Source organism: Prionailurus viverrinus, chromosome F2, assembly GCF_022837055.1.
Source record: "Prionailurus viverrinus isolate Anna chromosome F2, UM_Priviv_1.0, whole genome shotgun sequence".
NCBI lineage: Eukaryota > Metazoa > Chordata > Mammalia > Carnivora > Felidae > Prionailurus > Prionailurus viverrinus.
In genome coordinates, this window is record NC_062578.1 from 20,667,059 (window position 1) to 20,688,926 (window position 21,868).

At 41.8% G+C, this 21,868-nt stretch overlaps 1 protein-coding gene and 1 pseudogene across 8 annotated transcripts in view; both read right to left on the bottom strand.

The window, feature by feature from the left end:
* The window catches only part of LOC125156180 (tigger transposable element-derived protein 1-like), a 178,090-nt pseudogene extending 166,944 nt beyond the window's left edge, over window positions 1–11,146 (bottom strand).
* NCOA2 (nuclear receptor coactivator 2) overlaps window positions 1–11,495 on the bottom strand; it is a 292,763-nt gene extending 281,268 nt beyond the window's left edge. For 2 of the 8 annotated variants that reach the window (XM_047841908.1, XM_047841909.1), the window contains exon 1: window positions 11,059–11,493. The gene's annotated coding sequence lies outside the window, so the exon portion shown is untranslated. Of the gene's footprint in view, window positions 1–9,499; window positions 9,966–10,486; window positions 10,663–10,691; window positions 10,766–11,058 lie in introns of those variants that run through there. The other 6 variants (XM_047841918.1, XM_047841911.1, XM_047841914.1 and 3 more) reach the window with 6 other exon arrangements.
* Between the last annotated feature and the right edge of the window lie 10,373 nt (window positions 11,496–21,868).

Here is a 21,868-nt window from a genome sequence, read left to right on the forward strand (position 1 = left end):
AACCTTTTTAGCCTAGATCCAACACAGCAACTCCTCTCCACGCCACCTCAACTTCTTTCTGAAAGCTTTCCCCCCATCTCCATTATACACTCGATCTCTTTCTCGAAGACAATAAACCACTATGAACAACTGAGGCAGGTCCAGAAAATCTCCGATGAACCTGCAGGAAACACCTGAACCTCAATGGGAAATTTCTCAAGAAGGGAATGGAAAAGGGCTCCCCAGAGCAAAGAAAACTCTATCCCTTGGCGAGGTGTTAGCTTCCCTCACTCCTCTGAAGGCCAAGCCAGGTAAAGGCAAGGAACTCAGCCTCTGAAAATCACAAGCCCCTGAAGGTCTTCCCTTGTCTCACCTGGTCTTAACTGCTTTTAGGTGGAGGAATCCCCTCACTTCTCACCTCACAGAGCACGGGGGTGGAAGGGCCGTGGGGCTCAATGGTGCCTCAAGGGCACAGGCCGTCAGCACTGCCTGAATTACGGATACAGATCAGAAGATGTTATACATGAGAGCCGGCCAGCTCCTGGTGGGAGACCCAGACACAAACGAAAGTTGTGCAGGTGAGCATCTGGGACCTTCATGCCCTGGGACTTAACCCACGTTTCATCTGGCACAGGCTCTCCCTTTCCTCCCCACCACAGGGTCAGCAGCTGCCCCCAGTGATAGTAAGGGGGGGGGGGGTGGGAGGGGAGAAGGGCACCTCTCCTAGGGGGAGTCCTAACCTCTGCAGGAGGTCCAGCTCAATGACCCTACCACCAGCACACAAGGCCAGGCCAGAGGTATCCAGACCCAATTCCTTCCCGCCTAAAGCTTTGCTCTCCTAGAGTCAAATATCTGGGGTTCCCTTTACCTCCTGACCATCTTCTCCTGAATGCCTTTTCTCAAAGTGAAAATATTTACTATTAAAATGAGATCACCAATGATTACGAGAATGCTGTTATGTGAGCATCTTCTAACCAGAAGGATAATGCTCCAATTTTGTTTTCTAATGTCCTTCAATGTCCAGGCATTTTGTTGACTTTTGTTACCATCAACTGTCACTGTCAATATGTTCACTTCACAATGAATATCATGTCATTTTTTGTGTTCTATCTAACTGGCTAAAGCCTTTCATTTATTAAAATTCTTTTTACTTTTATTATTTATTATTAAGAGACAGAAAGAGACAGAGCATGAGCATGGGAGGAGGAGAGACAGGGGGAGACACAGAATGTGAAACAGGCTCAGGCTCCAAGCTGTCAGCACAGAGCCCGACGCGGGGCTCGAACTCACAAACCACAAGATCATGGCTTGAGCCGAAGTCGGACACTCAACCGACTGCGCCACCCAGGCTCCCCATTTATTAAAATTCTTAATTAACTGTACACACCTCCTACTTAAAAGGTAGTACAGCATAAATCAAAGAGCTTTACATGACATCCACTTCTTTCACTAGGTTCCATTATTTACACTTATTATGTGTTTACTTTGAAAAGATTCTAGTGGTGCTACAATACAATAAAAATGACATTTTTTAAATGGGATAAATATTTTTATATCACACTCTTACAGAAAAGCCTTAAGGAATCAAGACATTATTACTTAAAACAGCAGTAAGAAAAATACACATAACATAAGCCCCAAAATGGAATTCCAGAAATTTAAAATACAATATACTACCAGAAACTCCAAAGAGGCAGACATTCCTAAGGCTTTAGGAATTTGGTTACAATTTTCATCAATCTTAAATCATCTTAATATTTCCAATTTATGCCATTTGGACCACTTGAATCTAATGAACACTTTCAAGACATCTAACACTCTAGAGCTTGTAACAATATCCTTAAACAAGGAAGAAATAAAACACATAAAAGCTAGGGAGTGTAATACTCAATCCTATTAGACAACAGAGACTCAGCCCCCCAAGTCTACTAGACCACAATGCTGTCCAGCAACTGACCAACTTCCAACAACAAATCAGCCAATTACTGCACTGTGCCTGTTAAGTGATCTGTTTTCAACCTAATGGCTTACTTAACAAATAGCTAGCTTCTTCACTAAGTGCTGTTAGCAGAGCCAATCTGTTTGGTAAAGGGGGAAACCATAGATCATGATCATACATGAAATACTTAATGATAGTAACAGACTTCCTCCATAAGCTTGATCGTGTTCCCTTCACTACCAGCCATCATCCGTCTTTAACTTGAAGGGAAAAAAAGAGAGAGAAAGCCAAAGGAGAAAAATAAACGAAAGCAGAGGAAAAAAGTCTACAAAGATCTATACCCAAATTGAAGCAGTCCAAAGTTGTCCCATTATTTCCCATCCCATCCTCACTTCAAAGTACTGAGCCATGCAGGAGCTTAGTCTCAGAGCACAGCATACCCAACACTATGACCCACATCAGGCTGCAGGCACAAGGAGGCAGATACAGGACAGCAGAATCTTCTCAAGCCCCCACTCCCCCCACCCCCGCCAGCCCCTACTGCCTATCTCCATAACTATTGAGACCAACTTCTGTAATTTCGAGAAATGACATTAATGTTAAATATGCAGAAATTCACACCCTTGACATTCAGATTTTTAGCAAGGAATTTCCATATTCCTTATTCAGGAATCTAAAAGTATATGTGAAAGAATTCAGCACCTATGTTTCAATAATAACCAGAGGTGATTACCTGATAAACACATTTATGAGTAATGCTATTTTTAAAATATATACAAGCACATTAAAATTGTATTTTTATTTTTTTAAGTAATCTCTCCACCCACCGTGGGGCTCAAGCTCATGACCCCAGGATCCAGAGTCACCTGCTCTATGTCCCTAAAAATATACTTTTAAAAATTTGTTATCCACATAGCTATCTAAATTTTCCCTTTAGTTTGACTCTAGAAATGGCCTAGAAATGACTCAAGTGAAACTGTAAGTTTCTCTAAGATATGCAACTCCATTTTTAAATTTACACTTCGACAATAACTGAAAGCTTTTCATCGTTAAGCATATTAATAGAAACAGAAATTTTAAGATAAATTAATATCAAATATTCTTACGTATGCTACTGTACTACCAAAGGCAAGGGAAGACGTTTTATGTTTGGTTAATGAGCTGATCTGATAAGCAGAAATAATCTGCTAGAAAAGAATCTTCATTTAGATGGGTACTTCAATGGGCAGAGGTCAGTCAGCAACAACAGGAACTTTCAGAACTCACACTCTGCAAGTGAAGCCTTGGAATATGTGGGATCACATTTCATATAGACACACTAAATGAGTAACAGAAAATATCATGCATTATATTTCCATCTATGACAACAAGTCTTCAGTCCCCAGAAGCTACAACACTAAAGGCAGTGCACGCTAATCCCCCCCGTGTGCATAGGTGAAAGAGTCCCCTGAAAACTCTCCGCACTCCCTGCAAACAATTGAGCAGACAGAAGAATTCCACAAATAGCAGAGCACAAGTCAGATGACTGAATATATTATCAGCCCTCTTCTGAGACTACAGTATCTCAACACCAAGTCATCCACGCCACATAGATTGCACAAAATCTGTAAAACATGCGTCACACAATCACCACCTGATAGTGAAACATACTAGAATTAAACATATTGTAAAGATATAAGCCAAATATCTGTATCAGTGTTTCGTCCTTTCTCAACCTATATCCCCTATAGTGCTGTCAATCTGTTTTCTCCCTAGTCCCCACAATCAAGTTTTCTAGAGCTTATTTTCTTAGCTTTTTATTGTGAGAATGTGCTTTCTCAAAATCTGCTCCTACCCCTTTCCTCTTCCCTACTAGAGAATCACTGATCTGTGTTCTCTCAAGGAAGCACTTGATAAGACACAACCACATTATGCTGAAAGAAGTGTGGCCCGCTAGCTAAGAGAACACACGCTAAGGGGGCAGGGCTGAGGGGCAATGTTGGCCTGGGTTCAAATTCTTCTCCGGTAGTCTGGCTGTGTGACCCTTGGCAAGTTACTTGACGGTTCTGTGCCTCCACTGCATGAACTATATTATAGGAATGATAACAAGAACACCCACCTCACTGTGTTAGGGAGAAACACACAAGAATATACAGTAAGGGTGCTGTAACCCTGCACCACGTTTTTAGGAAACACTCAATAAATGTTACCTATTTTTACTTCATTCCAGTTCTTACTTTTTGAACATTAAAAGACAAGAACCCTGCAATTTAATAGTTGTTAAACACTGGGCTGCTGACGAAAAAGCTGAGACTTTTGGGGACCCTGGGTGACTCAGTTGGTTAAGCGTCCCACTACAGCTAGGGTCATGATCTCACGGTTCGTGAGTTCGAGCCCTATGTCGAGCTCTGTGCTGACAGCTCAGAACCTGGAGCCTGCTTCGGATTCTGTGTCTCCCTCACTCTGCCCCTCCTCCACTCATACCCTGTTTCTCTCTCTCTCTCCCCTCAAAAAAGAAATAAACATTAAAAAAGGAAAAAAAGCTGGAGACTACAAATAGTCTTAAGTAACGCCTGTCCAGGGATAGGCCTGCCTTGATGCAAGACTTTGCGAGACACCTGCTGGCATACTTTGCAGGACCGGAACCACTCACATCTCTTCATCCCTCCCATGGGCTAAACAACTAGACTGACAGCCTGCAAGCTTGTTCTTTATCAGATTCTTACAAGGAAGACACTCTTAGGCTCGCCATTCCCTCTGATACTCATGATCTGCTTCCCCTCACTCGCTGGTCAAGGATAATTTTCCCCCCAACGTTTCGCTCATATGCACAATGACTTAACCTCCCTTAAGCTTCATCTTCTAGAAAACAAGGTAACCTCTACTTTATAGGGCTTTGGCAAAAAACAAAACAAAACAAAACAAAACAAAACACATACACACCTCAGAAAGCCCCTAACAGGTTGTTGGCACTCAATGCTATTATCGGTTATGTTGTATTGTCGTTACTCTCCCAATACAGACGTTTTAGTCAAGAGCAAGAACGAGTTAAATCTAGAAAAACAAATAATCATAGCAGAACACCTGGGAAAGGCTGCACAGGGAGTTTTCCATCCTTTAGAAACTTAGGGTATGAAGGCCCAGGATGTGTCAGCCTTAATGCAGCCACAAGGCAGCGTCTCCACAAAACAGGGAGGTCCCTGCCTTGTTGCCCTCATGCCTTCCACCAGCTGAAGATTGCCATGCTGACTGCACTGGCACAATTCCAGAGAAAATAAAACAACACTAATCATAAATATTCATACCTTCGTTAAAGGAAACTTATTTGATTGTAAGCTAATCAGTCAAGGGGACATTTAACAACCTTTTTATTATAAACATATAATCCTATTTTCAGCCCAAACCCAAAGTAACATTTTCTGACAATACATAATTAAAATTACACACACACACACACACACACACACACACACACACACACACAAACAGATCTTTAGTATCAAAGCTAATTGAAAATTAAGGTGAACATGTCCCTTTCCACCTCCTCCTCCACCAAAACAAACCATCCATTAAGGGGCACTGGGTGGCTTAGTCAATTAAGCATCCAACTCTTGATTTCGGGCTCAGGTCATGATCTCACAGTCGTGAGATCTCTCTCTCTCTCTTTCTCTCTTCTCTCTCTGCTCCACCCCCCTTCACTTGTGCTGTCTCTCTCAAAAATAAATAAACATTTTTTCAAAATCACCCACTCTGTTCCCTCTTAAATCACAGGATTTGTAATGAACGGTTTATACTATCAAAGTAAACTACCAACGGGGGGATACTCAAAAACTTATCAAATAAATAAGTGAACAAATAAATGAAACAATGGTTAAATGAGACAAGAATGTGAAGACAAGATCTAAAAAGCCTAATGTGAGATTTAAGTTACCCATCAGGAGCTCTTAACAGGTCATGATTAGCTCCCTATAAGGCATAAGTTCTACCAGATTTAACCTGCCAACTCCACTTCTCCATGTATCTATCAACTGATACTCAAATTAAAAATTAGTTTTTCTTTCAGAACCTTTAACTAGTTGCCAATAACTTTTACCTACAAGCAGTTCTCCTCTCTTTCTTACTTGAAAGTCCAAAAGCCTCAAAAGCAGCTCGGTAAAGCATCCCCATAGATTCTCTGTTCATTTAATGCTCCTCTAGAAATTTCCAACTAGGGAACCAACTGAAAATTGTCCTAGAATCACTTTTTCCACACTTGCATTATGTCATTACAGCCATTGGAAGCCAGAAATGTGGTTACTGATGAACATTTCATAGGACAGACATAAACTCTCTGCCCCAAAAGCCCTATTGTGATCTACCCAACAATCATGTAGTCCTTTCACTTCAGTTACCTTCAACACACAAGTTTACCTTTAAGATTTCCAGTCTTTTCAGAATCAGTTTTGCCTCAGTTTTACAACAGCTAGAAAAACTACACCAGCTTCTAAAATAGAGGTGGGAAGCCACATTCCCACCTCTATTACAAATTAGTACCCAGACTCCATAAAGTATGAGTTTCTTTATGCTGTCTGAATTGAGGGTCTATGACCTAAAATTGTATTTTACAGCTTTTGCAGACATTACTTTTAATAGACTTCAAAGAGTAACATGACATAACATTCTTTCTAGTTCGCAACTCATAAACCCTTCTACAACCCTTTAAAACAAAAAAGGAAATAAACGCTAAGAATATTTTTTTGTTTAAAAAACATGGCAGAGTGGTAAATGAGCTTCAGATAGGAGAGTATAAAAAACTAAGGGTTTTGTTCTGTTTTCCTTTGAATGGCTTTCATTATTGGTATGTAAATATAGTTTGATTATTTCGTTAGGGGAAAAGATCCTAATTTCCCGCTGATTTTTAAGATTTATTGCAATAAAAGACCAATACCTTAAGGCAGTGACTTTTCTTTCTCCCTCCTATTATCTTAATTTAAAATTGATAGAGCATGTAATAACATAAATTACCAAACAAAACTATAAACACAGAATATTGAAAAGCCAATAATTTCTTAAATAGCAGTTCTGCCATAAAAATAGCTAAGCATTAATTATGTCTTTAAATATAATTTCAACCACGACATAAGAGTGGCCAAAATATCAAGAACACATTGCACATTTCAGAAAACTGACCTTCTGTTGACTTTTTTTTTTTTTTTTGCTGACCTCCTAAGATTGCTTAAAAGAATCACTTTTAAACCCAATATAATGCAATCATTTTTTTTTTCCTAAGAAATTCAATCTGTCAACTTATGGATCACGTTTCACCCTGATGTGATTTGAAACAGCTAAGGTTCTCAATCCTTAAATATAGGGTGTGTGATGAAAGCAATGCTCACAGGTCCTCGATTGTGAGGCTTGGAAACCTTTAATAAGATAGAGCTATAGATATAGCCAACCAAGGAGCGTTACCCTTTTATGCACTCAAACCCAGCCCAAGTCTCCCTCCGATCCTTACATTTTACATTTCCAGTGAAATACTCCTCTACCAGTGAATGAAAGTCATGCAAATTGTATTTAACCAATGCAAGGTTAAAAATCAGAGCCAAACTATCTAAAAAATATTAAATTCAGAAATGGTGAGCTTTTTTCTACCCTCCGTTTCAGTACCCTGACATATAAAAGTCAAAGAACTCCTCTGTTAAGACTGAAATCCCCAGGAGGAAGAAGGCTCAGATCTAGTCTGAGAGCACACAATGGAATCACAGCTGACGATGCACATCTTTTTCTAGATGTCTCCATATGCTTGAGAGGTCCCCCCCTCCCGAGCCAGGCTTTAAGGGACTTGATACTGTCTGCCACCAAGAATCTGAGAACATTTTCAAGGATCATTGTAGAGAATGAAGTAAATTAATGTGTTGCTTTTACGCATACAAAAGAGAGAAAAGGGCACACATCAGAGTGGCCATCAGTAACTAAATTAGTAATGGGGGTTTTCAATGTTGTCAAATTTTGAATGTTATTTATGACATTCCCTACTTCTAGCAGCTAAATGTTTGTTTTATCCTCACAGTTTTTAGATTTTGTCACTAAAATAACACCTCAAAGGCTACAGCAAAATGCAATTAATTTTTGTCTACACAAACATTCAAAATTATACAGAATTAAGAATTCACATGATAAATTTGAGAATGGTATATTACAACAGAACACATTTATAGAGCATGGTTAATACTGTTCCCTAAAACTACAGTTCTTTGTCAATTCTTTCTTATGGTGACCAAATATTTATAAAAGCTTGAGAAGCCACTATAGAGGAGATAAATATCATGCACATAAGGTACCTCCAAAAATAATAATAATAATAATAATAATAATAATAATAAGCCTCCCAAGATTAGTTAAATTCATGGGATACTTAACACAAAATGAATGGATTCATTCTCAGTTTAGTAGGATTCATTATTTGAACTCCCAAAGATTTTTACAAATTCCAGTTGGGAAAAGGATTCTTGTTGCTGTCAGTGTGCACTAAACCTCACCAACAAAGGACAGGAGCACACATACACACACATAAAAAAGCAATGTCCCAGCTGCTGCCTTTTTAAAAGGCAGTTTATTCCTGCCGAGCAACCTGTGCTCTTTCTAGAGAATCAAAGACCTATCCTCCTTATTCTTAAAAGTCAAGAGTTGAGGAAGTCACTGAACTGAACCCAACAGCCAGCATAAAACAGCCAAAGAGGTCTCCTAACCTTGCATAAACCAGAAAAGTACCCACACACTGTACAATTCAACAGTGTTTAAGAAGAAAACTAATTAATTTTTAAGAATCTTTTGTGCGGGAAGTAATCTAGCAAACTACGTTTCACTTAGACTTTTTTTTTCCTGTAGACAAATATTCTTTGACTAGCTTTGCTTTCTAAAAACCAACGCTTTACGTCTCAAACAGTGATGCTTTGGTTCCTAACTTCATTTTGTTTACTCAAGAAAAAGAAAAAAACAAAACGCATACCATAAACGACAACTTTTTTTTTTTTAATGCCACCCCCAAAGCCTAACTTTCAAGTGCACTTTGGAAACTGGCGGTCTAATTAAACAAGGAACCAGTGAAGCCATTACAAACAATGATGCTTTACACTCCCAATAATCAACTGACGTAAGACTATCCCGACGCCTTCATTTTCAGAGAACCCTTTCAAATTTCACTGTCCCCACGCTGGAGTAGCTGAGTGAAAGTGAGGAAGAAACAAACTAATAACTCCTATGATCCTCTGCACATAAACCGGTCGCTGAGGTCCAGAAGAGACCACTACAACATATGCCATTTTAGAAACGGGCCTCGGAGAGTTACTGCCACATCCTAAGTGGCTTTAGACCTCATCGTGTCAAAACGACGTCTCGTGTGGTGCCAAGAAAAACACACTATCTCGCATGAACTACGTGCCTCCCGGGTCAGAGACCCTATAAGTGACACTACACCAAGACCAAGGAACGGGTGACTAGGGATGGACAAGAGTCGCTAGCTCGGCGTCTCCATGACTCCCCCGCCCCGCGTGCAACTCGGCTCTAACTGGTCGGGAAGCAACCCCGCCCCCCTCCTTCCTCCCGTCCCCACGATTGGCTTACCGACACCCGGCAGGTCAGCTCCCCGCCTTCGATTGGCTCACTGCCCCATCAGTCACACGCAGCGAGATTCGGGTCGGTGGGAGGGGAAGGCGTTGGAGGAGGTGGAGTGGGAGTGGGATTAGAGGACGAGGTGGCGGAGAAGGTGTTCAGGCTTGGTCCCCGGTTTGGGAAAGTTTCCCCTACCAGTGACAGACCCAGAAGGCGTTAGGCCCGGTCCAGCTCTGGGCCAGTGCAAAGGGCTCGGGTCCCCGATTCCCGCCCCTCGGTCCCGCAGGCCCCGGAAACCACTAGAGGGAGGGGGAAGAGGGAGGAACCATCTAACCAGGGACCGACCCACCCCCGATCTCGGAAGAGGCGCCTCCGGGACTCCCCGGAGGGGCGAGGGGCGGGGGGACCGGGAGCTCCACCACGCAACGACGACCCCGGCCGCCTCCCTCAGCAGCCCCCAGCGGCCCGAAGGAGAAGTGTCCCGGGCCCGGGGCGTGACCGTCGCGAGTCGGCCGGGAGGGCCCCTCCCGCTTCCCGCCTGGGGCCCTGAGGGCCTGTCCCTTCAGGGGCGGGGAGAAGGGGGAGAGAAAAGGGGGCGCTGGCGAGCCAACCCGGAACCTCCCGGACCGCCTCCCGCCCCCAGCCCCGGCCCCAGCGCGCCTCCTGCACACATGCCCGCACCCAGAAAGTTAAGTCAGGGGCGAGCCCAGCTCGGCGCCGCCGCGGTCCGGCCCCCGGCTCCCCGCCCCCACCGCGGCCCGGCCTGCTCGGCCCGAGCGCGCCGCCCGCCCCGCCCGCCGCAGCTCTTTCCCGTCCGCCCGCGGCGCGCGGTGCCCCTCGCCCCCCGCCCCCGGCGCTGACACGGGCCCGGCCCGCCCGCCGGGCCGCCGATCCCCTCCTCCCAGCGTCTCACCCCGCCGGCCGCCCCTGACATCGCGCTTCACCTTCACACACCCCCGAGCACTTCCCGAGTCCTGCCTCCCCTCGCCCGACACCCACCCTCCGCTGCAGTCGCTCCGCGTTTCCATTAAAGAATGCACCTTCTCAGGATTCACCTTCCCGTCTCAGCCCCTCTCCCCCCGAGGGGACAGGAGCCTCGGTTCTCGCCAACCCCGCACCGAGCGGGCGGGCTGGCGGGCGCCAGGTTCCTCGGGCGGGGGCCGCGCCCGCGCCCCCGGCCTCCCCGCCGCGACTCGGCTCTCACCTCTCGCCGGCGCCGCGGGCTGCAGCCTCCGCCCGCCTCGCGCTCCGGGACTCGTCTCCAGAGCTCTCGCAAAGCGCTGGAGCGCCTCCTTTCTCTCCCAGGGACTCCGCGTCTCCCCGCCGCTTCCCGCCCTCCCCACCCCCCAAGCCCCAACTCCCCAGCTTCGCGGCGCCTCCGGGATGCAACTCCCGTTTTCCGCACACTCCGGCAGCGGTCCCCGCACACAAAAACAGCCCTTTCCGCGGCGCACGGTTCTGCCGGGCTCGGCGCAGGAAGGGCAGTCGCAGCCGGGGGTGGGGACGCGGCGCCCCCCGCCCGCCGCCCGCCTCCCGCCCTCCCTCACGGCCCCCAGGGAAGGCGCGGTTACCGGCTCGGGTCGGTCACGCCGTCAGGTGCCGGCTGCCGTCGGCGCTGACCTTCGCCGCCGAAGCTGTGGCTGAGGCTGCGGCCGCCATGTTCCCGTGTTAATAACTGCTGCCTGGTTGTTTATTTCAATGGAGATCCTCCCCCAACTCCCTCCTCCTCCTCCTCCTCCTCCGCGTCTCCGCACTTGCGGAGAGAGACACAGACCGCGCGAGCTCGCGAGCAGGGGAGGGGGCTCGGGAGCCAGGCCGTCTCTCCCTCCGCCTCCCTGGCCGTGGCCGCCGCCAAGTCCTGTCACTGGGGAAAGGACGGGGCGGAAACTTGCCTCCTGCGCCCCCGGGGAGGGGGCAAAGGTGGACGGAGGGTTCTCCGGGGAGCAGACCCTGGCCGCGGGGTCCGCAGCATCTCCGTCGGCAGACTCCTCGGAGAAGGCGACTCGGGGAGAGGTGAAGAGTGAGGGGGAGAGGGAAAGGGGACAAAGTGGGTGAATGTGGAAAAGGGAGGGTGACCTATGGGTGACTGCAAGTGAAGGGAGAGTAAACAGATGACTCCATGGGAGGGCAAAGGGCAGTGCCAAAAAGGAAAGCGAGAGAATGGGACAGGCCGGGGCTGCAAAGTGGAGGCAGTGGGTCCTTGGGGCTGCAGACGGCAGGGAAGATGCCCCGGACGAAGATCGGGGAAAGTCAAGTGCCAGCTTCGTCTCGGGAAAAGCCTCCCGCCGGCGCGCAGACCGGGCCCCTCTGCCAGCAGCCTGCCCCCCTAGGGCGCACCTCACACGCCCAGCGTCTGCTGCTACAGCCCGGAGGTGCCCCCTCGTCCATCAAGTCTCCCGCTCCTACGAGGATAGGCTTCTCCTGTAGCAGCCGTAACTCCAGAGGGGATGGAGGGATGCGACTGCAGGAGGCGAACTGAAAGGCGTGCCACCCAGCAATCGCATAATAAAGCAAAAGAGCCCACAGTGTGTAGAACTTAACCTGGTGGAGCATTCTTGTCCCAGGATGAATCACAAAAGTTTTTTTTTTTTTTTTTTTATTGGGAAGTCCTCTCTTTAGAGTCAGAAAGCGATGTTGGGGGGACGCAGGAGAGTTGCGCCAATAATTGGAGGAGGATTCTCATTTGAATATTATTGGATTAGTTTTATGCTTTGGAAAAGCAAGGTCTTCCCAACTTAGATATAATTAGTTGGAAAAAACGAACAACATTTGCATAACAGATTTCCTTATTTGTAGTCTTATCAGAAAGGTCACTTGCCATAGACCATAATAGTGTTTATTGAACACATACTATGTCCCTGGCAGTATCCTGAGTAATTTATATACGTTGTAGATTTTGATACTCAAGTTTTACAAGGTAATTACCATTTTTATCCTTCACCAAAAAAACTTAAAGAAATAAAGTAATTTGCCTAGGATTATACAGCCAGGAAGCTGGAGAGGATTTGTGCCCAGTCCTGGCGGGCTCCAAAGCCCACACTTTTAATGTTTTCAACCTCAAATTTGTGGGAATACTACCAATTTTATTTTGGGAAAGAAAATGTGTGTGTCTGTGTGTGTGTGTGTGTGTGTGTGTGTGTGTGTGTGTGTGTGTGTGTATAGATGGAAAATGGAAGTCTATTACAACAAATTGTTAGCACTGGGGAGTATAATAGGTGGGTGTGTAAAGGGGTACTTCCACGTTTCTTTTGTACACTTAACTACAGTGTTCATAATGTTTGCATTGACTGTGTATTAATTTAAGTAAACTTTTAAAGATTATTTAATTGCCTTGCATAACAGAATTATGTTCCCTGAAAACCCACAGCTCTCCAAAAAAAAAAAAAAAAAAATGGAGAAATGGAGGGTTTTTATGGATTGTCTTCTTCCACCAAATACTAGTTCATACTAGTTCATAGCATTCCTACAATGAGGGAGTGGTCACCTGAGGTCTGTCACATTGCTGCCCTGGGATCTTTTCTCCTGTCTTCACCCCAACACTGAGTTGTGATAAAGGAAAGATTCTCTCTCTTGATTTCTTTTTGGCAGAAGTCCTGAGTCCATCAGTCCTCTGCAACAGTGTATTTCACACTGTCAAAAACCACCCATGATATCTGTGCAAATAACTCCCCATTGCATTTCCATATTTCTCAATAAACTTACTACATGCTCAAGATACATGACTGTTTCACAAAAATAAAACAAACAAATCTGACAGCAAAGCATAGTAAGTTCTATGTCCAGCTGCTACTCAATTGCCTGGAGCCTTGAGGAATCCTGTAACTTCTGCTCTCCAATACAATCTCTGGGCTCCTTCAGCACTTCATGCTGTCGTTCTAATAATAATGTGTTGCAGTGGAGTTGTTTATGTATTAGTCTTTCTCCTTCACTACATTGTAAACTAATCAGGCCTCTCAACCACATCTTGTTCTAATTTTTCCATACTGTGGCTCTCACGTAATGTTTTTGTGTTTAACTGAATCTGTAAAATATAAACGCTAGTATCTGATCCAATCTCCATGTCCCCTTCCCCACCTGACCCTCCAATACCTTGCTCTTAAAATACGTTTATAAAAAATGTTTTCAGTATTTTTATAGAACTTAGATTCCTATGAGACCTCAGAATAATTGTTATAGAAACTAGCCGTGAGTATTAGTGAATTATCACTGTGATAATGTAAAACGGAAAGGAAGAAAACACAGTAAATAAGTTGATTTAATGATGCAAAGAGAAAAAAAAAGCAAAGATATAGGAACTAGGTATATTACCAACAGAGGACAACCCAATAAGGAAAAAACTGTGGGCACAAAAACTGTGGGTACAAATCATAAAGGGGAAGGAAATTACTGAAATTTAGTAGAAGCAGAAACTTGACAGACTGAATGGATGAGGCAAGTAGACAAACCAAAAAAAAAAAAAAAGGCCAGCCAAATTATAAATGCAATATGAAGAAAAATGATAGTTTATATATTTAACAATACGCCTAAGAAAAATGAGAACAATGTGAGTATATAGGGTAAGAAATTTCTATCTTGGCTGCCTCTCTTCCCCAATTTCAAGGTACTTACTGTCTTCATACTTAACCCACATAAAAATGGAAGATCCAGTACTATTTTTGTATTATTTTTTTTTTTTAATATTTTTTTTTCAACGTTTATTTATTTTTGGGACAGAGAGAGACAGAGCATGAACGGGGGAGGGGCAGAGAGAGAGGGAGACACAGAATCGGAAACAGGCTCCAGGCTCTGAGCCATCAGCCCAGAGCCTGACCTGACGCGGGGCTCGAACTCACAGACCGCGAGATCGTGACCTGGCTGAAGTCGGACGCTTAACCGACTGCGCCACCCAAGCGCCCCCTATTTTTGTATTATTAATACTACCAGCATGCATCATGATATAATGGGAAGTAACATGGTATGGTAAAAACAACAACAACAACTATAGAAGACAGGCAAATAAACATGAACTGCACTTTGCTACTTACTATGTGACCTTAGATAAGTCACTAAATGTTTCTTCATCTGTATGACTGTTGCATTACTCAAACAAAATGATGTAAATAAGTGTACTTTAACTCTCAAACTTTTTATACAAACATGAAGGGATATTATTATGTTGACTAGATCTGTGCATAGCAACAGTTGCCTCTATTTTGGTACACTCTACTTTCAAATTGTAAAAGTGAAAACCTATAGTTCATCCCATTAAAATGTAATTATTGGAGGGGAGGATCAATTAAAACATTCGTTTGACAATTTGATTACTGAGAACAACTATTTGACCAACTGTTCATTCTTATTGCTTGCCTTTTCCAAATCCCTGAAATATTATAGCTACAATAAGTGTGTCTAATATAGGTCAAGCATATTATACATATTTTTATTTCTAGTCAAAGTAGGCATTACATGCATTATTGTTTCCATTTTACATATGAGGAAACCGAGGTTCAGAGAAATTAATTGATGCAAGATCATAAAGCTGATTTTGCAGCATGGCTAACAGATTGTGCTAAGATTCTGTTCTCCATCACCGAATACCCCTACCACTTTAGGCAACACATGCTCTTCACCTTTTTTTCCTCAGTACCTATAACAATGCCTAGAATACAACACAGCCTCAAGAAATGCCCATGAAATAACAAGTAAATGAATGAGGGGCTTCCACAAATCATACTGAACACTGTCACAAGATTAATATACCCACTTTTATTCTATGACTGTCCCACTTGAAAACACTTCATCCTTCATTGCCTACAGAATACAATTAAAATCCTTTACGTTATACTCTTCAGTATAACGCTATTTTTTTCTAGCCATATCTTCTGAAGTAGTAACAGCAACAAAATACTTACTGTACCTTCACTCATTCCAGGGTGTTCTGGAACTGACTGAGTTTCAATCTTGGCTGTTACTAACTGTGTGAACTTAAGAAGCAAGTTATTTAGCCTCTTTGCAAATTTTATGCAATGCAATAAGGTAGGAAAATAAAAAGAAAGGAAGTAAAACCATGTTTATTTACTGATGATGTGATTGTGGACACAGTTCAAAAGAATCTATATACTATTAAAATGAATGCAAGATCACAGGATATAGGTCCACATACAGAAATCAATTATATTTTTACATAGCAAGAAATGATTGGAAAATGATATTTTTAAACATTTACAAAAGCATAAAAAACATAAATAAGCATAAAATACTTAGGAATCTATTTAACAAAAGATGTGCAAGATAGACTCAATATTGTTGTCAGCTCTTCCCAAATTGATCTCTAAATTTATTACAATCCCAATCAAAATCCCAGCAGGTCTCTTCAATGAAAATTGAGATGCTAATTTTAAAATTTATATGGAAATACATATTATCAAGTAAAGCCAAGACAAAATTGAAGAACAGTTTGGATAACTGACACTACTGATTTCAATACTCACTATAGAGCTATAATAATTAAGACAATGTGATATTGGTGTAAAAATAGACAAATACATCAATGGAATGGAATAGTGAGTCCAGAAACAGATGCCTAAATACACAGTCAATTGAATTTTTACAAAGTCATTAAAGAAATTCAATACAGAAAGAAAAGTCTTATCAATAAATAGTGTGAGAACAACTATTTATTGGTATAGAGAAAATGAATATTGACTCCTACCTCACACCATACATAAAAATAAATTAGAGATGGATCATGGACTTAAATGTTAAAACTAAAGCTATAAAAACCTCCTACAAGGAAAACTGGGATAATAAATATTTTACAATTTTGGGATAGGCAAAGATTTTTAAAAAGGATATGAAAGACACTAACCAGGAAAGAAAAGTAAATGATAAATTGGATTCCATTGAAATTATAAACTTCTGGGGCACCTGGGTAGCTCAGACAGTTAAGCGTCTGACTCTTGACTTTGGCTCAGGTCATGATCTCACAGTTTGTGGGTTCAAACCCCCTATCGGGTTCTGTGCTGACAGTGTGGAGCCTGCTTGGGATTCTCTTGCTCTCTCTCTCTGCCCCTCCCCTGCTGGTTCTCTCTCTCTCTCTCTCTCTCTCTCTCTCAAAATAAGTAAACTTAAAAAAATTAAAATCACAAACTTCTTATCAAAAATGCCACTAGGAAGAGAAAGGCAGTCCACGGATTGGGAGAACATATTCGCAATACACCTATCTGGCAAAATAACTGTATCCAGAATAAGTACAGAACACCTCCAAATTAATAATAAACAGCTCAATAACAAAATGGACAAAAGACTTGAAAAAGGCATTTTACAAAAGTATGTGAATGATCAATAAACATACAAAAAGATGCTCAAAGTCACTGGTCATCAGGGAACTAACACAAGTCAAAACAAGAGATACCACTTACACACCCTCTAGAATGGCTAAAATTATAAAGACCAACAATTTCTAGTAATGGCGAGAATGTAGAACAATTGCAACTCTCTTTCATTGCTGGCAGGACTATACAACCACTTTGGAAAATACCGTGGCGCTTCCTTTTAAAGTTAAGCATATACTTACCACATGACCCAACAGTTCTCTCCTAAGTATGTACCTAAGAAAACCTTGATCTGGGTAATGGTCACATTTTGACAATGGTTCGTCAAAATTATTGAGTTGTACGGCTGGAATTTTTTCACTTTGTTATCTGTAAATTATACCTAAACAAAATACCATTTTGGCATCTAAAAACATGGAATGAAAGAGAACTTCTGCAATATAATGAAGTGTATATACAAAAAGCCTCTAACACGTGTCAAACTCAATGATGAAACATTTACAGCTTCTCCCTCAGATTAGGAAAGAGAATTGGGGGTGGAATGTCCACTATTACTATATTCAATATTTTATAGGAAGTTCTAGCCAGTGTGATTTAAAAAAAAAAAAGTGTAACTATTACTAAGGAAGAAATAAAACTATCATTTGCAAATGGCATGAATGTTCATGTAGAAAGTCCAAAAGAATCAACAAACTATTAGAATTAAATTTAAGATCTCTGGAATGGAAGGTCATTATACAAAATCCAATGGTATTTCTATATGTTGAAAACAATTAGAAAACGAAAACTTGAAATGTACATTGGAAAGCTGTTTGGCAATGTCCTTTAAAGCTGAGCATGTCCGCTTTATGACCCAGTAATTCTACTCCTAAAGTATATATCCAGTGGGTTCCTCAACAAGGGAATGAATAAATTATAGTGTTTTTGCTCAATGGAATACTATATTGAAGTGGAAATGAAAGAAACATCGCTCCATGCAATGATGTGAATGAATCACATATAAAAATAATCTTGAGTGAAAGGTGCCAGATGTAGAAGAATAGCACTGTATGATGTTATTTACATAAAGGTCAAAGACAGACAAAACTAATTTACAGTTGCAGACGCTGAGACGGTTGTTACCTTTAGGGTGTAGGTGGCACCCAGGAAAGCACATGAGGGAGATTTGGGGATGTTGAGAATATCCTAGTCCTAATCTGAGTAGAGGTGACATGGGTATGTTCTTTTGGGAAACATTTTATGTACACTCATTCAAGGTACACACATGTGTACCTATGTATATTATATTTCAACTTAAAAAGCATTATTGTATACATTTACTGATGTCTCCCTAACTAGACTGCAAGCTCCTTGAGGACAGGGATCGTATTTTAGATTGCTTAATATCCTGCACAGGTGTTAGCACAGTGACTTCCTGAAATAGTACTTTCCATAACGTAAGAATATACTGGTGCCGAAGACACTGCCAGGTACATAGTATGTGCTTAATAAATATTTGTTGGGTTTATAAAAAACTGAAAGAGTAATGACAGAGCTGAATTTCCAAGTAAATTGAAAATGAAAATTAAATTTGCATCCATATTTTCCTACTGACCACTATGACAATAAAACTTGCACAAGAATGGAGGTGGACATTTGTCACAGCCATGAATGTCCACCATCTTTTAAACAGCCTTTCTATATTGAAGAACATTTCAATAATATGACTTTTGTATCCCTAACACGTAAAAGTCAGAAGCAAAAATTCCCAAGACCCTTCTGCAGCCAGGATATAGACTTGTGACCCAGGCACCTGCTGGAAACTTTGGTTCACCCATTTTGTCATTTGGATGTTGGTCTTTCCTAATTGATTTGTGCAGTTCTTAACACAATGTCAGACCTACCCATCCTTCTGTGATACTAGTTGCAGATATTTTCACTTGTAATTTGTCTTTATTTTTGTACGCAAATTAAAAAAAATGTTTTATGTAGTCCAAAGTATTCATCCTATATGGGCGTTTGAGTTGTATGTCATAGTTAGGAAGATCTATTTCCCTTTGATATTGTAAAAACAAATAAAATTTACTCATAACTTCTTCTATAAAAAAAAAGAATATACTGGTGCCAATAAAGTTTATTTGGTTTTAGTATAAGTACAAATAGTAAAGTAAAACAACATACATACATATATGTACAAATAAAATCAATTTATGAAGCATTAACATTTTCCTGTGATTCTCCTGTCTCTTATGTTTATCTGAAATAACTCCAAAGTAAAGTTAGCTGTTAGAAATAGAATCTAATAAATTACAGCAATATAAGAATCACAACTCGTGGACTCTGGTAAGAATCAGTATTTGGATCCACGAGGTGTTGGCCTTATCTCATTGAATGTAGAAGTCCATTCAGGTAGGCTGATGGGGATCTTAGAAGAGAGAAGTAGGTTCCAAACCAGAATCTAAACCCATAATCGGTGTCCCCCGGACATTTTGTTGGTTGGTTGGTTGGTTGGTTGGTTGGTTGGTTGGTTGGTTAGTTGGTTGGTTCACCACATTTTTATCGTGGCAAAATAGAGATAACATAAAAATTGCCAATTTAACCATTGTTAAGTGTACAATTCAATGGCAGTAAGTACACGCACATTGATCACCACTACCCATCTCCAGAACTTTTTCATGCAAATATGTTGGACACTTTTTTAAATGCATCTGGGACTCTGTTTCTTACCTGAGTCCTACATTTTTAAGATCTTGCACAGCTCAGAAATACTCTATCAGGAAGCTTAAAAAAGCACACTCAGAGGGAAAAAAGACTCCTTTGGTTAAAATGTGAGATTGTCATAAAATCCTAGGTCTGGAGGGGGATGTTAGTGTTCAATGATAGCCAGGCAGGAAAATATCTTTGAGAAAAAGAGCACATCTGAATAACAGCTCTTTTTCCTTGGTAAAAGAACCATCTTCTTGCTTCTTTTGAAATAGGCCTTTGTAAACATGAACCACTTGACAAATTGTCCTACTCACCACAAAGCACTCATTCGAGCAATATTTCTTGGGCTTCAAAATATAAAACTCTGTTTTTATTCAAAACATTTACAACGCCAATCAATGTTGTATTTTAATTAGTCTCTTATTTATGAATGTCAGTTTTTGACATCCTTGATGAAATGCCTAGCCTCCTGGTTTGTTTTGTTTTGTTTTTAGCTTTTCCCCAAGATGATTATGAAGTTCTAGACACACAACTACCTGAAAGATTCCAATTGTTCTCTTCTCCCATCCTAAGCCCTGTTAGATGATGAATATCTAAGTTTTCAACTGAGTGGTAGGTATGTGAATACCTACTGTTCTCAATATCTGTCACACACATTAAAATAGTATTTTGTGTATATTCAGTATTTAGTAAGAACAATTTTGGGGGCGCCTGGGTGGCTCAGTTTGTTGGGCATCCAACTTCAACTTAGGTCATGATCTCGCGGTTCGTGAGTTCCTGCCCCATGTTGGGCTCTGTGCCGACAGCTCATAGCCTGGAACCTGCTTCAGATTCTGTGTCTCCCTCTCTCTCTGCTCCTCCCCCACTCATGCTCTGTCTCAACAATAAATAAAACATTAAAAATTCCTTCTATGATAAATATTTTACTTAAGCACATGCTTTTGTTACAAAATAACAAAAGCTAATATTTAGATCTTGCTTTTCTTTTAGACTAAGTTTTAAAATAAACTATGACTTTCTAATACTCTCAGTCAATGGGTTCTTTCTAGTAAATTCAGTCCCTGATTTATATGTGGCCAGCCAACCACCTGAGATGGGTAAGGTTCTTGTTAGACTGGAACTTCCTTCTCTTTCTGCCTCTGCCTGGAGTGTTCCCCACTCCTGTTTCCCCTCCCCCCTTCCTATGACGGGCTACTCAGCGGTTTCTTTCCCTCTCTTAATAATGGTTTCATTTACAATATCACCATTCCTCCATGCCCGAGTCCTACTCCTCTTAAGAGTTGATTGTTTCCCTTGCTCTGAGTCCCTGCTGCCACCCTGCAGATAAAATACCAAGCTACAGGTGAGTTTGAGTACCCACATTTCCAGAGACTGGCCATGTTAATCTGGACGTGCTTAACAGGGTTCTTATGCAGGTGCAGCAGACTCAGTTCTAATCTCCTGCAGAAACACACACATGATGGTTATGTTCTATGACCACTGCAGGTTCTATGACCACTGCGGGATGTCACAGGTTTTAGGAAGGCAGCTCTGAGAACCTAAACCCCTTGTAAAACTTTGTTTCTGTAGAAAAATATATTCCGCTTCACCATCAGTCAATAAAAAGGGAAACTTCTGAAAGAAGTCCATGAAGATTGCCTGTACTTTTCATCTAAGACTTCAAGCCTTTCACAAAAACGTTTTCTTAAAGAGCCTTTTGGCCACAGCTAATAGTTATTTAGGAACTTGCTATATTCACAACTAAGACACATGTGTTAACCAACTTTGGACATGAAGTATAAGAGAGATAATGCACAAATTATTACCAGTGCTGTTGGATAGGCTTCTTTCCATTTATTAATTCAACACGAATTCATTGGGTTGCTATTCTGTGCGAGGCCATTATCCTCAGCATTGGAGACCCAGCACTGAACAAAACAGGCAAAACCCCTATCTTAATAGGTTTTACAGAGGATGTAAATACTAGGCACTTAAGTATTTGTTGAATGAATGATTAAATGTGGCGAAGAAAACCATTAGAATATGATAAATATTTATGTTTTACAAAATTCAGTGAAATCAGTGAACAACGGGGTTGCAGAACATAAATTAGGGGAATTTGTTCCAGCCATCAAGGTTAAAATATTTCCTTATTATAATGAAGCAATATCGGGTCGAAGTGTTGGGTGATCAGAACCAGAAGGCCAGCACTCTACCACGCACATGGCCCTGACTTTGCAGAGCACTAGTTAGGAGTCAAGTGCCATCATACCACTACCTCCGTAACTTTTTGCAAATTATAACTTTAAGACCAAAGTTTATTATATCAATAAGTAATTTTGATGTATCATCTTAACTGCAAGGACTCAGTGTCAGTTTACGGTAGCATTGTAACAAAGGACAA